Consider the following 17005-nt stretch of genomic DNA (forward strand, 5'->3'; position numbering starts at 1 on the left):
GTGTAAACACGTATACATTCAACCATTATGTTCAATTAATTGTTTAACTAAAAAATAGAATTTTAGTCAAAGCTAGAATTTAGAAGAACGCGGGTTACTGATAATCAAAAGAATATGTAGAAGAGAATAATTTGGAATAACCAGAATGTAATCAGGAGAAAAACAAGTGAATCAGAGTGTATTTCAATTGTGTTCCCTGTCCTTACAAAAGCATTCTCCCTTTTATAATGGTTTTTTTGGAGATATGTGTATTGCCTTTGTCTTAATAAGGCAATTATGGGTAATCAATGACAATAAAAGAAACGTTACTCAATCATTTATATTAAATACAAATTCTCTAACGTACTCAGTATTTAATATATGTTAAATACTGAATTTGGACTCTCATGCGTTGTCAGATTCATTTCTTTGATTCTTCTTGATCTTTGAACTCTAAATGACTTAAATAGATACGGGCGCCGAACTATTTGAATAACTGCCCGTGCCTCTTTCATCACCTTCTCTCGTATCTGTTATTGCTCGTGCCTCTTGGTTAATTATAACTCTTTGACTATTTGACTAATCCACGTGTCATGACACGTCACCTCCAATATGCAAACTCAATTTTTCCCAATACATTAATCATTTGGGAAGTATGAACATGAAACAACAAACCAGGCATTATGGCATCAGATGTGTGGTTTGCGTGTGTGTATGTATTATGCGTGTATTGATAATTTGTGGCAATGCCACATAAAATTGCATGTAGTAGAAATATTCTGTTAAGTGTCTTAATTTTCTAGGATAATTACTCTTTCTTTCAATCAAAATCTGTTAAAAAAAAAGAGTAATTAACCTTTTCTGAAAACAACCAGAAACTTCTAGGAGAAAAAATCTCTTTTTTGTTTTTCAGAAAAAAAAAAATTAGTGTATCAATGGGGAAATCCTGAATAATTTGGGATCTTTTTAAATTTATGAGTGATCTAAAGTGAAAAATAATTTTTTTGAATTTTTTAAATTTTCGAGATTAATTTTTAAGTGAAAATTGAAATTTCATGACCAAATACTAATTTAAAAAAAAAAAGTGAAATTTCATTAGTCGTTTCTTTTCAAATCCAGTTGTAACCTTCCCAAAATGATACAACTACATGACTTGACAGACAATATTTACAGCGTGCTTTTTCCATAAGATGGAGACAAAATCCTTCCACTTTTACATGAATTAATGTCATGGACCTAACTTATTAATTAGGAATGTTGCCTTATTAATATAAAGTACATTTATAATATATTCATATGCATGCATTTTAGATTTGTCAACAAGAGTTTTACCGATCAAAAGTAAAGAAAAAGATTCATTCATTTGATATTAAACAAAGCTTTCACTATCATGTATATATAAGGATTATTCGAGATAAGGTCCTACAACATAAAATAAGCTATGCTACAACATGTTATTATATTTCTATTAAGGGAAAAAGGTCATTATTGTCCCGGTACTTTTGAAAATCATCCACGTTCGTCCCTGTTACACTGTAGGTTCAATCTTCACCTTACCGTTAATAAAGTCTATACAATTACCCCTAACCCTAACGCCTGTCCAAGTGGCAGCTGACCCCATCTCTTTTTTCCTACTCAGCTGCCAATTGGGACTTCTACTCACTTATTAGACCCAAACCCAACGGCCATTTAGTCCCTCATAACCCAATTTCAGTCAAATAAATTTGACACATACCCAGCGTCTTCTTCTCCCCCAAAATAAACTCCATTGCTAAAACCTTCCATCCGACTGAAATCTTCCCAAAAATTCTCTTTATTTCATTGTCGTCGTTGCTTTGGTTGTTAAATGTCGCAAGCTAGTTGTTCATCACAGATTAGGTGTCGCTGTGGCATTATAGCCAAACACTTCACTTCGTCTACTCCATATAACCCTGGAAGAAAATTCTACAAATGTTCGAGGCCCAAAGTTACCATATTTTTCAGTTCTCTTCTTCTTTTTTGTTAATAATTTTATTTCAATTTTGAAACTTAAATCTTCTTTTTGATTTATGCTTGACATGCTAATTCATGTGGGTTTTGGGAATGGGAAGACGAAATCTTCCCGCGAAGTGATTGGACTAATATTAAAGATGTAACATCGTCGATTGAGGAGATTAAGATGCAACGGGACAAATTGAATGAAGAAGTAATTGCCATGAAGGTTATACACCAATATGAAGTGGATAAAGTTGTCAAGTTGAAAGATAAACTTGCAAAGACAAGGATGTTGCTTATGATTTCTTGGGGATTGTTTATTGGTTATTTTGTGGTCTCGATGATGAAGTGACTATTTTGCAAATTCAAAGTTGTTGATGTTGAGTTTTATATGTGTAGCCATGTTGTACTAGTATTTGTATGTTCTTTGATTATGATGTTGTAGTAGTATTTGTTATGAAAAGGACTTTTCCTTTATTGTATACTCCATTTCCTAAACATGTTTGTTTTCTTTATAAGATATGTTTGGTTGTTCCTAAACATGTTCTTTGTTTGCTTTCTAAATAACTACACCCAAGTGCAAAATTGAAAAATAAAATAAAACAAACTACAGCAGCAAGCTGCAGATAACTGGATACAAAGCTTTAAAATTTAAACACTTACAAAATGGAAAACTGAAAAACTAAATACCATATTATCTAGATGTAAAAATTGCTAACTACATAACTAGAATTCCATCATTGAAAATGAAACACCAACTGTCAACATTCATAACATTAATAAAATTCACCTATATTCACCAACTATCAACATTCATAAAGTGAGTTTATAAGATAATTGGATACCATATTATAACCCCAAAAATATGTCTAACACCTAGCTATATCATGGCATCCAACTGTCACAACTAAACAACCACAACCAAAATATAAAGTTTACTGACATGGCAGTAATTACAACACATCCAAAAATTTACAAATGTTCAATACTTGAAGCAAAGTCCCATCATTTTTGCTCCTTACCACTACCCTTTCTTGCATTCAACTTCTTCAACCTTTGCTTGTTCAACTGATTTCCAGTGATGGCAGATGTTCCCAGCCATGTTAGGCCTTTTGCTGAGAAAGTAAACTTTGAAGGCTGACTTGCACCACTTGAATCACCAACAAATCCAATTTACTTGGTTGCAATTGGTATACTTTGTTGTCTCAGTTGTAGTCTTGTCCTTGCTTCTGAGATGCTCTTTGGCCTTACAGCTATGTCAGGCTCAGGTTCAAAGTTAGGGATCTCAAAATCTGGATAATTGCTAGTTGGAAGTTGCTGCTGAACAGTAGGGGTTGGCATAAATACAAAGTTGCTAGATTGACTGTTTTGACTTGGCTGGGGTGCTGATAAATGGAAGTCCTCTTCAGTTGGGATATCTGCAGCTGCTGGTGATGTAGGCTGTTTAGTAACAGGTTCATCAACCAAAGTTCTTTGCTTTTTGTTCTGCTTTCTCCTTGAATTTCCGCTCATTGGTTGTTTTCCTTTAGAGTGCTATTATCAAATAGAACACAATAATATGTTAGAACAAGGCAGAAAAAAATAGAACAAGGCACACTTATATTCAACAAACAAGATTAACTTGGCACAACCCCTAGCATTATGTCCAGTTTCTCCACTGTTATTACATGTCATGACTCTCCCTTTTCTGGATTGAGACCATTGCCCTTTCCTATTGGTTGACTCATTTGCCTCTCTTGTTTTTTTTTTACTTTTGGTCTGCCAGCTTGCCTTATAAATTCAGGTGGGTCCATCTTCTGGGAGGGCTCTATCTTCCAGAACTTTTCTCCTATCACAGGTTGCAACTTATGAGAATAAGTCTGGAGATATGCCTCTTTTGAAAGAAACTAGTGAATCTCACTCAAAGGATCTTGCTTCTTGTACAAGAGGGCACGGATTGCATGAGGACATGGGATTCCACAAAGGTCTCATGTTCTACAAGTGCATTTTTTTGCCCCCAGATTGACAATATGCCTATCACTACCTTCTGTCACCTCATAACCTTGGTCAGCACTGCCATTCACATGACACTTTTGTGCAATCCTCATAAATTGGTTATACAAGTTTAGAGTCTTAGGACTGTACTCACCTCCCCACCCCATAACTTCAGTTTCATTATCATTTAACATATTCATAACCTTGATTCTTATCTCCTCTAACATCTTTATAATTGGCTTCTGTCTAGCTTGCAGTATCCATAAATTGAAGGACTCAGTCAAGTTATTATCAACTGACTGGTTCTTGCATGTAGTATCAAAGAAGGCCTACTCTAGCAGGTAGGTGGATACCTTAACAAATCTTCAACAGCAGCTTTACCATCATCATCCACTTGGCTTATACTCTTCAACTGATCTTGGAAGTCCTCCTCATAGGTACTCCAAGCTGCCCACCACAGATATTTTTTGTATTCCCCAGATCCCCATCTCTTACACCAGTTTGCTTCTATGTGTCTAACACAAAATCTGTGTGTCTCAGGAAGCACTCCTAAGATTAAGTCATTAGCCCCTACATATATAGGAAAGAAGAAGTATGAGAATCTATATGTACAGATTGGAAAAATAATAAAATAATAAAGGAAAATAGTGAAGTAAAGTGTTCATACCTTTTGCATATCTAAATCCAGTAGGACCATTGATAGTAAACTGCCGAATAAATTAGTACTAAGAAAATTATGATAGGGAAAAAGAATAAGGACAATTAAAATAAAGATATAAAGATAGTAAAATAAAATCAGCCACAAATTCAATAATGCAAGTCAACATTAAGTAGCCATGAATATGGGGACCATACATTAAAGTATTATACGGAATAAAGTGTCCTAGCCCCACCCTTCAATATTAAAATTCTGATTCACTTCTTTTCTATAAAAAAAACAAAATAATTTGGGACCACAAAATATTATATTCGAAACCCTAAACCACCAAAAGGATTCCAATACCATATGAGGCACATGCAAATAAAAAGAGTAAAGAAAGAGTTTATTACTATAAAACTACATGCAAGTGAATACAAAAGCAAAGCACACACTACCAGCTTGAAATTATCGTCAAAGATAGGAGAAGTGAAAATCATAACCAACAAAGAACTATTCAGTAAACCATAACTTCAATAAATACAAAATCAGAAAAAATTAGAAACCCTATGACAACTACAAACACCTATCAACTTTAAATAATCGAAAAAGAAAAGGGTTTATGAAAACCCTAACCAACAAAGAACAAATCTGAAAGGTATTCGGAAAACTTTCTTCGAAATTTTTTTTGGGATAACTCAAGATAAGAGATTAAACTAACAGAAAAATCAATTTTTGGGAGAAAGATTTCTTACCTTGCTTGAAATCGCCACTGGAAGCAAGGATCCTGATCAGTTTTGATTCTCTTTTTTTCTTTGAAGTACCAGAAGGTTCGAGCAAATGAGTGAATAAGGTTTTGATTTTCAGACGGGTTTAATCTATTTATTTGATGGGTTTTCGGTTACGGGTCAATAAAATTTGGGAGTAGGTTTGGGTTTGGGTATAATAAGTGAGTGGAAGTCCCAATTGGCAGCTTAGTTGGCAGCTTAGTTGAAAAAACGAGATGGGGTCAGCTGCCACTTGGACGAGCATTAGGGTTAGGGGTAATTGTATAGACTTTATTAACTGTAAGGTGGAGATTGAACCTAAAGTGCAACGGGGGATGAATGTGGATGATTTTCAAAAGTACAGGGGTAATAATGGCCTTTTTCCCTTCTATTATATAGATACAAAATCTATTGGGATTTCATTTGTTTTTTAGTTTCTTACTCAGTGTTCGATATCCGCATCAGGGTCTCACTAAATCCAGATTCTTGTCGGAAATCCCACATTGAAAGGTAAGGGCGGAGCCAGAATTTTAACCTTATGGGTTCTGAATTTTGGACCACTTCAAGTATTAATGTTTGAGTTCTAGATTTAATATTTATATATATTTCATGAATTCAAAACACCAAATGCACTATTTGAGCAAAAGTTACTAAGTTCGGAAAATTCGTAGGTCGGGTTGTGTCTTCGCCCATGTTGGGGGTAAAGCACTTCCTAACAAAGACAACTCATATACAAGACTCGAACCCTAGACCTTACCATTCCACCACAACCGTGATTTCATTTGTTGAACTTGCATTAAAATCATTAATTTTAATGTATAGTAAAATGTTAAATCCCTTGTTTAAAAATTGAAACTCGTCAACAATAAATCTCCGGTTGGTATGACTTGTTGGTAAGACCGTGGCAAACACAATTCCAATTAAAGGTGTCAAACCTGACTGTGCCGGATAAATTTTTTTTATCGGTTAATCAGACAGATACGACCCGGTAAGGTCATGTCAGTCAGGAACCGGTTAACCGGACTGGCTCAATGGCTAGTTCAGATTTTTTTTATAATGTTGACTGTTGGCAACGGTCAGCTGTCATTTTGATCGTTGCCTAACGGCTAATTTGCAAGAATAGCCCTTTTTGGGCATTTTTTCAAAAATAATACTTTTATTATTTACTAATTTAGCCCTTTGAAAAACTACAAATAGAAACCCCCCCCCCCCCTTCATTTCTTCACTCATCTCACAATTCTAAAACCCAAATTCTCAATTCAAGTTAAATCATGCCTTGTCTTCTAGAGTGTGCTCATATGTTTTGGAACACTTTGAGGTGGTAGAAGAAAATGAAGAAGTTCGCAAAGTAGAGTGCAAGAACTGTGGTCGAGTCTTAAATGTTTATCGAAAGTGGGAGGGCACAGGCTGTTTAAGGAGGCATATGAAGAGTTGTCTTAAGCGTCCTCCAGAAATTCGTAGTTAAGTTGATTAGACAATTTGTGTTATTTTAAAAAAATTAGATTTATTTAAGCTTAATATTTTAGTTTGTTAGACAAGTTAATTTGAAGTATTATTATGTAATGAAAATATGAAATGAAAGCCTTTGAAGTTTGATCCTTACATATCAAGTTATCAACACTCCAGTATAAGACTTATACTATGAGTTATATTTTTTTCATTTTTATTGTATTATCTTAAATTCGTAATGAATTTTTCAAATATAATGTGTTTAAAGCCTTGAAATTTATTCAAACATTCTTTCTATACATTAGTTTTTAGTTTTTTATATTTTTACTTTATCTTAATATAAATTACAATTGTTATACAAAATACAAAAAAAAAAAAAAAATAGGCCTGGAGGGCCCCACCCATTAGGCCTGGAACTGTCCCGGTTCAATTTAGCATCAGGGAAGCCCAGAACCAGTAACCCTGATAAAAGATAACCGATAACTAGCCCCGTATCGAAACCGGACGATTCCCTTTTCCTCTACCCCCAACCGGTCTGGACCAGACCCTTGTGATATGCTTCTTTTAATTTATTTATTTTTGGGATAGTAAGATGTTAATATATCACTATGATCACAAATGGAGAAGTTGATCCAAAATCACATGAGACACCTATCCCTATAAAATCATTAATATCATTGGTCTACCGAAAATAATTTCTTTGCTTTTAGTAGGGGCAAAGTTTGTGTATACGCTATCCTCCTCATACCCCACTTATGAAAATACACTGAATTTGTTATTGTTGGTGGTCATGTGAAATCTTATTTGCAAGTAGTGCTCTTCCAGATCCGGGCAAGTTTGTTGTGTGTCTCTTTCTTTACAGGAATTTTTTTCTTCTATACAATATTTGAAATTTATTTACCAAAATTACCCTAATTTTATATGGGCATGGCAGTGGAATGGCATATATGATCATGAGGTTCTTTCTCTTGTTCCGAGATTAGAATACAAGATAGTAAGATGGGAGAAACCTAGTCTTAGTTGGGTTAAAGTGAACACTGATGGTAATGTAACAATCTGGTCGGTCGTTTTGAGTATTACAATCCAGTTTTCCCAATTACCGCTTTTTCTCTGTTTAGTTACAATTATGTGACTTGTCGGGAAAGTTTCGCAATGAATTGGAACACTTGGTTCCAAGATTTAAAACTTAAGTTGAAAAGGTTGACCGGATATTGACTTATGAGTAAATGACCCTGAAAAATTTTGCTAAGGAAATTAAGTTTTTGTGGTGCAGAGGTAGATTAATTAGTACAAAGGTAGATTTTGGGTTAAAGAATGCACCAAATTGTTAATAAAAAAATTTGGCAGAAAAAGGCGTTTCTGCTATCCACTTTGTGGCTGCAGAATCATTCTGCGGGCCATAGAATGGCCGCAGAGTAAGGAAGGACTGGGCAGGTTTGGATGCTATTTTGTGGCCGATTCTGCAATCGCAAAACAAGTCAGCGGTCCGCATAGTGACCGCACATCCGGTTAGAAGATGCCCAGCTCCGAGGAATCATTTCACGGGCCTTAGAAGCATTATACGGTCACATATACGATCGCAGAGGATATTTCGGAACTTCATTTTTCTGATTTTATAACCCGACTCAACCTCGATATATATAGCCTTTGAAGCTCATTTTGGAGCAAAAATCTGACATTTTTAAAAGAGAAGGGAGAGTATTCTAGAGAGAGGAAGAAGCTCAAGTGCTTTGTTCATCAAGATCTTGTTCAAGTTTTGAAATCCAACAAGGAGATATCACAAGATCTTCACCCAAGAGGTAAGGTTCTAACCCTAGTCTTCAATTTCAAGTTTGGGTAAAGATGGGTGATTGGGAGTATGATTCTTGGGCGTGAGAGTATTATTTATACATACTAGTACCAATAAGGTTTGTGGGAAGATTGTTGAGTTCAAATGGGTAAAGATTGGGTTGAAAATGGTAGAAACCTTCAAAGATTTTAATTGATTTGAGAGTCGAGTTGATGTCTGAATTTGGTGAAATGTATGGTCGGACTCGTGGTTAGATGGGCATTCATATTCTGTAACTTTTGTTGGGTTCTGAGACGTAATCCCCACAGGCAATTTTTGAGTTAAATTTCAGATTTTGTTGGAAAATTAGTATTTTCTTCTGGAATTAATTCCTATAATTCATATTGATTGAATCGAATTAATTGTGACTAGATTCGAGGCATTTAGAGGCCGATTCGCAAGGCAACGGCATAGTGGAGTAAAGAACTACACGATTTGAGGTAAGTAACATTTCTAAACTTGGTTCTGAGGGTATGAATCCCTGAACTTTGTGTTATATCAATTATTGGAGGTGACACGCATGCTAGGTGACAAGACTGTGGGCGTGCACCATAGAAATTGTTACTTAAATAAATTCTGTAGAGTTGTAAAATTAAAGAATCATGTTGTTATCTGTGTATCATCCACTTTTTATAGAAATGAGCTGAGACTCGTATTAAAGATCATGTTTAGACTACATGCCGATATTTTGGGACCCATAGGGTTGTGTTGTTGTTGAATTAATTGTTTTTACAATGTACATTTCATACTCAGTCATGTTTATCCATTGTGAGGATATTTATGGGATTGGGGATGCCCGCCTACAGCAGGCCATATCGGTTTTATATATTATTATTATTATTATTATTATTATTATTATTATTATTATTATTATTATTATTATTATTATTATGGGATCGGATTGCACGCAGCAGGCCTTATAGGCTTTATTATTCTGGATCAAGGCTGCACGCCGCAGCAGACATTATTGGCTTTATTATTATATGCATCGAGGTTGCTTGCCTTCAGCAGGCCACATTGGCTTTATATCACGCTTGGCTGAAGAAGCCCCTCCAGAGTCTACACCCCACACAATGAGCGTAAATGATTATATATTCGGGATGGACTTCCCAAGGCATGGACTTGCCTTACTTATTTATTTATAATTGTGATGAATTTCCTGGACATGGATCTTGTTCTAATCATTTATATGTTTGGGGATAAATTACCCCAGGGCTTGATTGGCCTTATACAATACTGAGTGACTGACTGTCAGTCGATGTATACATATATATATGGGATGGATTTTCCCTGAGCTGGATTGGTCATATATAATACTGAGTGAACGAATAACTTGTAATCGTGAGTACACGAGGTTATCTACTGAGATGTCATACTCCTCATATCATTCATAATTGATCTGTTTTACTTTTACAGAGTTTAATTATTGAACTTGAAAGTATTCCTACATTTCTGTACTGTTATTTCTATACTAGACTGTACCTGTTGAGCTCGTCACTACTTTTAGCCCAAAGGTTAGTCTTGTTACTTATTGAGTTAGTTGTACTCATACTACACCCTACACCTCGTGTGCAGATCCAGATACTTTTGGATGCAGCTGCTGCTAGAATTCAGATATCTACCTGTTGGAGATTATCGAGGTAGCTGCTTGGCGTCCGCAGACTTTGACTCTCTTCCTTTCAGTAATTGTATTGTTCTATATTTTAGACAGTATTTTTGTCAGTCAGATTTTATTATCATTTAGATGCTCATGTACTCAGTGACACCGAGTTTTGGGAATGTATTTTATGTCAGAAATTGTGAGATTTTTCTATGAAATTCAAATATTATGTTTTAAGTATTTAAAAGAAATGGTGTTTTGTTGAGACTGTCGACTTGCCTAGTATTGAGATAGGCGTCATCACGACAGGTGAATTTTGGGTCGTGACATAGTCAAAATGGGAGTGGTTCTGCTGGTGTAAGTTGATCATGGTGTATGCTCCACCAGTGAGGAGAGGTAGGGACTAACCGGAGGATTTCACATTGTTACAGAGAGGCGAACCAAGTCACTGATGCTCTTGCTAAGCGTGATGTGATAAATGAAGCTAAGTCCCGAAATTCTAAATTATATGCCAAACTGCTGAAGTCGCATTTGCAATCTTGAGTTGGCAAATGTGACCCATTGTCCGCAAAAGCGAACACTGCCAAACCCACCTTGAAGTCTTGGTTAGTTTAAAGTGAACACTATGTATATAGATAAAAATATTACGTTTTAGATGTATATAACACATATTGAATATCCTTTGTCGGAATTTTTTTCACTATTTTCAAATTTAAATATCCTTGGGTAAATTTCTAATTTCGTCATTGATGAGTACTGACTACTATGGGCTGCCATTTTTCTGCTGCTAGTAAGTAGTGCATTTAATTGGGATGCATTAATAGCAGAATTTTGTGAACCGGATTATTATAATTGATTAGACATCATTCATTCTGCAGTTGATGATTATTCAATTTGGCTGATGAGATCAAATATTGTTAACTGAAGTTTGTATACAACAGTCCTAGCCAATGTGCTATATATAGTTTTACTTACTTTTAGACGATTTTATATCGCAAACATGTTACATGTCAAACATATACTACTTCCGTTTACTTTTATTTGTCCATTTTAAACTTTTTACGCCCCTTAAAAAATAATAAATATAGTGTGTATTTTACCTTACAACCCCTAATAATGATAGCCTTTCAAAAAATCTTGGGAAATAAGTTTGAAAATTAATAGATAATGATAAGGTTAAAGTTGGAAAAAAAGATTGTCTTTCTTTTGATTTAGTATAATAGACAAGTAAATGTGAACGGAGAGAGTATTTGTATATCTCGGAAATTTCAATCGTGAATACTGGAGTTTTTCCTTCATATCATGTAAATAATTACTAATATTGTTAGTATTTATAAATTTTTTGTAACGTTAAAATGAGTGCAATTCGTGGAATTTTCTTGAAAGACTATAGCTAAGAAAAAAGTGGCGAGTGAAATTAATTATTATGCGTGCACGCTCATCCTCCCTTAAAATGTGAAGTTTTAACGATTAAATGGGTTTCCCTAATATATTATTCATTTGCAGTAGATAAAATATTTATAGCCTAAAATAGTTTAGTGGGCGTACGAACATAACAATTATAAAATTCCAGAGGAAAGTGAATATTTTTGTTTCAAGTAAAAATGATATTTGAAAATTAGAATTGTGTTTGGACATGAATACAATTTTGAGTTGTTTTTGAATTTTGAGTGATCTGAAGTGCATATTTTGAAAAATAACTTTTTGAAGTTTTTTCAAATTTTTTGAAAAATTCCAAAATTATCTTCAAGTGAAAATAAAAAATTTCATGAACAAACATTGATTTCGAAAAAAAAGTTAAAAATTTTCGGAAAAAAAGTGAATTTTTCTTTATGCCCAGACGGACCCTTAATACATGAAAAGCTCAACCACCACGTTGTGAATACCCTAAATTGCATTTTTGTTTGACGGTTAGTTGTGTTTACTAATTACTTTATATTCAAACAAGATACATTTTTTTTTCTAAGATGTGAAAACTCAGTCAATTAAGAAATTTAATTTCCTTCTTTTAGCACGATTTTCCTAGTTTCCAACAAGGGACAAAAGTTCATAAGGAATAAGCCCACACCAAGAATTAGTTGAATTTTTCCTTTTATTTCCAAAAAAAAAAAAAAAAAAAAAGTCAACAGTAAATATCCAAGTTGGTATGACTTCTTGGTAAGACCATATGATACACAAAAATCCTATAAATTTGGCCTGCATTAACAAGAAATTAAACCAAACATAACAAGAAAGAAATCACCATGTTTTCCTCATCACATCACTTTGTTCTTTGCCTTTTCCTACTTAGTTTTTTAGCAATTTCATCAGTTAATTCTGAAAACTCCCCTATTAATTTTGTTGTTATTATTAAAAATGAAACTCCAAATACAGTGGAAGCAAGATGTTATATATATGGAAATGATAGTGGTGATTACTCAATGAAACCAGGTTGGACTGATCAATTCTACGTACCAATTATTCCAGGAGGAAATAACACTCTTTCTTGTGACATGAAATTAGGGGGAAAATATGGGTTTTTTGAGTTGTTTAACTTGAATCATACTCATATTTGTCATACTACTGAGGTTTGTTTTTGGAAAATACATGAAGATGGACCATGCATGTTGTTTGCAGGCAAATGTGTTCTCTTCAAATGGGGTGCTAACTCAACTAGGGATATTGCAAGTGAACCGGTAAGACATATTGCGAGTGAATCAGTAAAATATGTTGCAAAACCGGTGACACGCGTTGCAAGTCATGAATCAGCTAGATATGTTTCAAGTAAACCAATGAGATATGTTGCAAGTGAACCAATAAGATATGTTGCAAGTGAACCGGTGACACGCGTTACAAGTGAATCAGCGAGATATGTTGCAAGTGAACCAATAAGATATGTTGCAAGTGAACCGGTGACACGCGTTGCAAGTGAATCAGCGAGATATGTTGCAAGTGAACCAATAAGATATGCTACAAGTGAACTAACAAAATATGTTGCAAGTGAACCCGTGACACATATTGCAAGTGAACCAGTGAGACATGTTGTAAGTGTAAGAACAAGACATGTTGCAAGCGAACCAATAAGACATGTTGCAAGCGAACCAACGAGATATATTACAAGTGAATCAATGACATATGTTGCAAGTGAACCAGTGAGATATATTGCAAATCCTTAGTAAATCCATAAAAATGTAGGATTTCTTTTCATGATATGAAGTTTTATGAAATTAATGAGAAAATTGATAGATTGAGTATAAAGATATGATACTTGTTATTTTGCTTGTTATTCCCAAGCTTCAAATCTCATTGGGGTTTATCTGAAAATGATTACATTCACATTAAATCATTAGAACCTTGTATATCCTGATCATATAATAATTTCAGAACAAGGCCTCTCTTTTTTTAATTAGGAGAAGGCTTTTATTAACTAAGGGTTGTCTGGTTGGTTTACTCTGTCTTTATATTGACAAGAACAAAGTTACAAGAGAACAATTTTAAATTATAAAGGATCAAAACTGATTAAGAATATATTTAAAGGATCACATTATACCTGCCTTCAAACATAAGAAACATTTTAGTTATTTTCTCTTCTTTTTAATGTGAACCATTTTTGACAGGGAACCCATTTTTTACACGATTTCTTGGATGCTTCAAAAAACAAAAAAAAACAAAAAAAAAAAAAAAAAAAGACAAAATTAGGCCTAACTTGGCAAGTACAGTATACCTTTTTTTGTTGACAATCAATTAAATCACTTCATAAAAATTATTTTGCATAATATATTTTCATTTCTTAAATGCTTGAAACAAAAAGTAAGGGAAATTTAGGCCTTACTTGGCATGTATCACTTTTTTGGCTTTCCTTCTTTCATTTGGTTACTCTGATTTCTCCTATAATTGTTTGATTTATTTTCCTTCACGTGGTTGTCCTTCTCAATGATGGACAAGCAAAAATAATTGTAAGATAAAATTTTAGTACCGCCTTATACTTTATTTAGTAATTAATTTTGGGTAAGCTATTTCAGGATTAAAATAGTATTGGGATAATTTATACGCCTACCAGATGGTGGAATACTAATCTCAAAATAAGTTATCACAAAATAAAGCAGTAAAATTAACAATACCAAGATTAATACAACATACCAAACAATCAATAAGAAATAATAGCAGGATATATAATTAATCTCAGCATAACTAATCCTAGCATAACTTGTCTTCAAACCAAACGAACCCCAAGGAAATTGGAGGCCTAGCTAGGTATTACCAAATTGAGCGAGAATATCACATCTCTCGCTCCTTGTAGTACGAGCGCTATCTGATTTCAATATCCGAACATATCTCTATCGAAGAGAGTCTTGGAGTAATGGTAAAGTTTTCTCTGTATAATTTATAGGTCACGGTTCAAGTCGGGAAGAAAAGCCACTAATGTTTGCATTAAGGTAGGCAGCTTACATTACACCCCTTGGGAGGCAACCCTTCTCTCAACCTCCTGAACATGGAATGCTTTGTGCACCGAGTTATGTTAAAGAGATGATTATGAGACTAGTGCAAACAATATATTGAAATAGTAGATTTAGTAGTGTGCTTTCTGGAGCCAACGACCCACTAAGACTAACCTATCTACAAGGCGTGAATACGAGATGTCAGCAGAATGATTGGCGGGACAGAGGCTAGGGTTGCTTCCTTCCCACCGTGTCCTTCCTTGTGTATCGGAGAAATAATGTCTTAAGTGCATCAATTTTTCGAGAATCATTTTGTATGTTATATACAAAAAATATAATTTTATACACTTTGTGTCTATAAAATATAAATAGTTTTAACTGTGGGCTAAAAGTGAACTTTGCCCAATTATCTTGGCCGTACTAGAGCCATGATCATGGCTCCAGCAATTGTGGCAATTGACCCAAATATTTTCGCATGGCTACGAGGGCTTGTAAGCTTCACCTTATAATCAAGCTTAGGATAAAAAAAATGTGCAAATTAAAAAATATTAGTGTCTCATCATTTGGGAATTCTTAATGATATGAGAATATTTTGGCTTGAATCTTGGTCTAGCAGTGAAGGATATGGATTTGAAGCTAATTAAAAAGGGTTCAACATATAATTTTGACAAGTATTTGGAAATTTCTTCTACTGGCATTGATCTACGAGATCAATTTTTGCCAATATAATCGAATGATTCTATTCGGGGATCCCAAAATATGAAAATATGGTGCTTGTAATTTTGCTTTTTTCTTCCTTGTTGAATATGCCTTAAGCTTTATGCTCAATGAGTAATGATCAGTTTCAAATATCATTCTTTTTGTGTGAATTAGTCAAGATCGATGTCTCGATTTTAATTAGAAATTATGCGTAATTTGTCTCTAACTCAACTATAATGAGCAAATTTATAAATATGGAGAGAAAGTCTTAACCTTTAAAATGCATCGGAAAGAGATACTTCCCATAGACGTGAGTAACATTTATGTTATATGGAGATAAACGAGCAAACGATTTTGTGACATGAGATTGGAAGCTCATTACACATTGAACATACAGCTTGGCATATCCATTCACATAATACCTGAATTTTCTTAATCAATTTCATAGAACATTAGTAAAAATTTCATGAATTTACTTAGGACTTCTCTTCAAAATGAAGGGTCCAGTTGTAGCATATCTCAGTTTTTCAGTTGCAATATGTCTAGTTGAAGGGAGTTTTTCTTTGACTTGGTGACTCAAACTGGGAAGAACTGTAGAGTTAGCATCCCATTTGAAGAGCACACATTTACCTGCAACAAACATGCATAATCCATCTTCATGTGCATTCCAATAACAAAATACATCAAGAGTGACAAATGTTAGTATTATTCAAGTTAAACAACTGGAAAACCCATGTTTCTCCCCTAATTTCACGTCACAAGAAAGGGTGTAATCCCTCCAGGAATAATGCTCCAAATGAATTCAGCAGAATGATCTGGTGTCATTATGATTTCGTCGCGAGTCTCAATTCCATGTATATAACATCTTGCCGATGCTGTACTTGGAGTTTCATTTGTCGCAATAACCTCGAACGGGTAATCAACGGGGATCTGTGAATTAACTGATGAAAATGCTAAGAAACTAAGAAGTAAAGTACTAAGTAGTGTGATGAGGAAGGCATGATGATTTTGTTTCTTGTTATACTTGGTTTTCTTGTTATTGTTGGTCCAAATTATAGTGATTATTGTGTGTTCATATGGTTTTGGACAAAACTTCTTCATTAATGATTACAGAGATAACAACTTCTTATTGAAACTGTTTAACCAGTCCTACCAAGAAGTCTTACCAACTTGGAGATTTTCTGTTGACTAGTTTCAATTTAAATTTACTTTTAGTATGAGCTTAGTAACTTTTGCCCCTTGTTGGAAAGTAGGAAAATTATGCTAAAAGAAGGGAAAACTGGTAGAAATTTGCATATCTTGTTCAGTTTAACAAAGCATAAAAGGAAGGTAATTAGTGTTCCTAATTGACAAAGTTCCATATTTTAGTGACACAAATGCATATTGTTGGAACACAAAGTTAATACCTGTAAGTTTTCAACTAACAGTCAAACAACAAAGCACTACATAATACATATGAACACATAGGCTGAAAAGAACTTATATTAATTGTTTACAAATGAAGTTGCATCACCTTTGTGGAGTTCATTTCTCATTACTGAGTAGTCGAAATGTTCATATATTATACTCTTTAGGCTAAAAACATTTAATCTACTGTAAATGAGACACAACTATATCAGGCAAGCCCATTTAATCTGGCATTTGGGCTAAAAATTTACCTCTTCTTAGTTTTCTTGAAGA

The sequence above is a fragment of the Nicotiana sylvestris genome, chromosome 1 (genome assembly GCF_000393655.2).
Source record: "Nicotiana sylvestris chromosome 1, ASM39365v2, whole genome shotgun sequence".
In the NCBI taxonomy this organism is placed as follows: domain Eukaryota; kingdom Viridiplantae; phylum Streptophyta; class Magnoliopsida; order Solanales; family Solanaceae; genus Nicotiana; species Nicotiana sylvestris.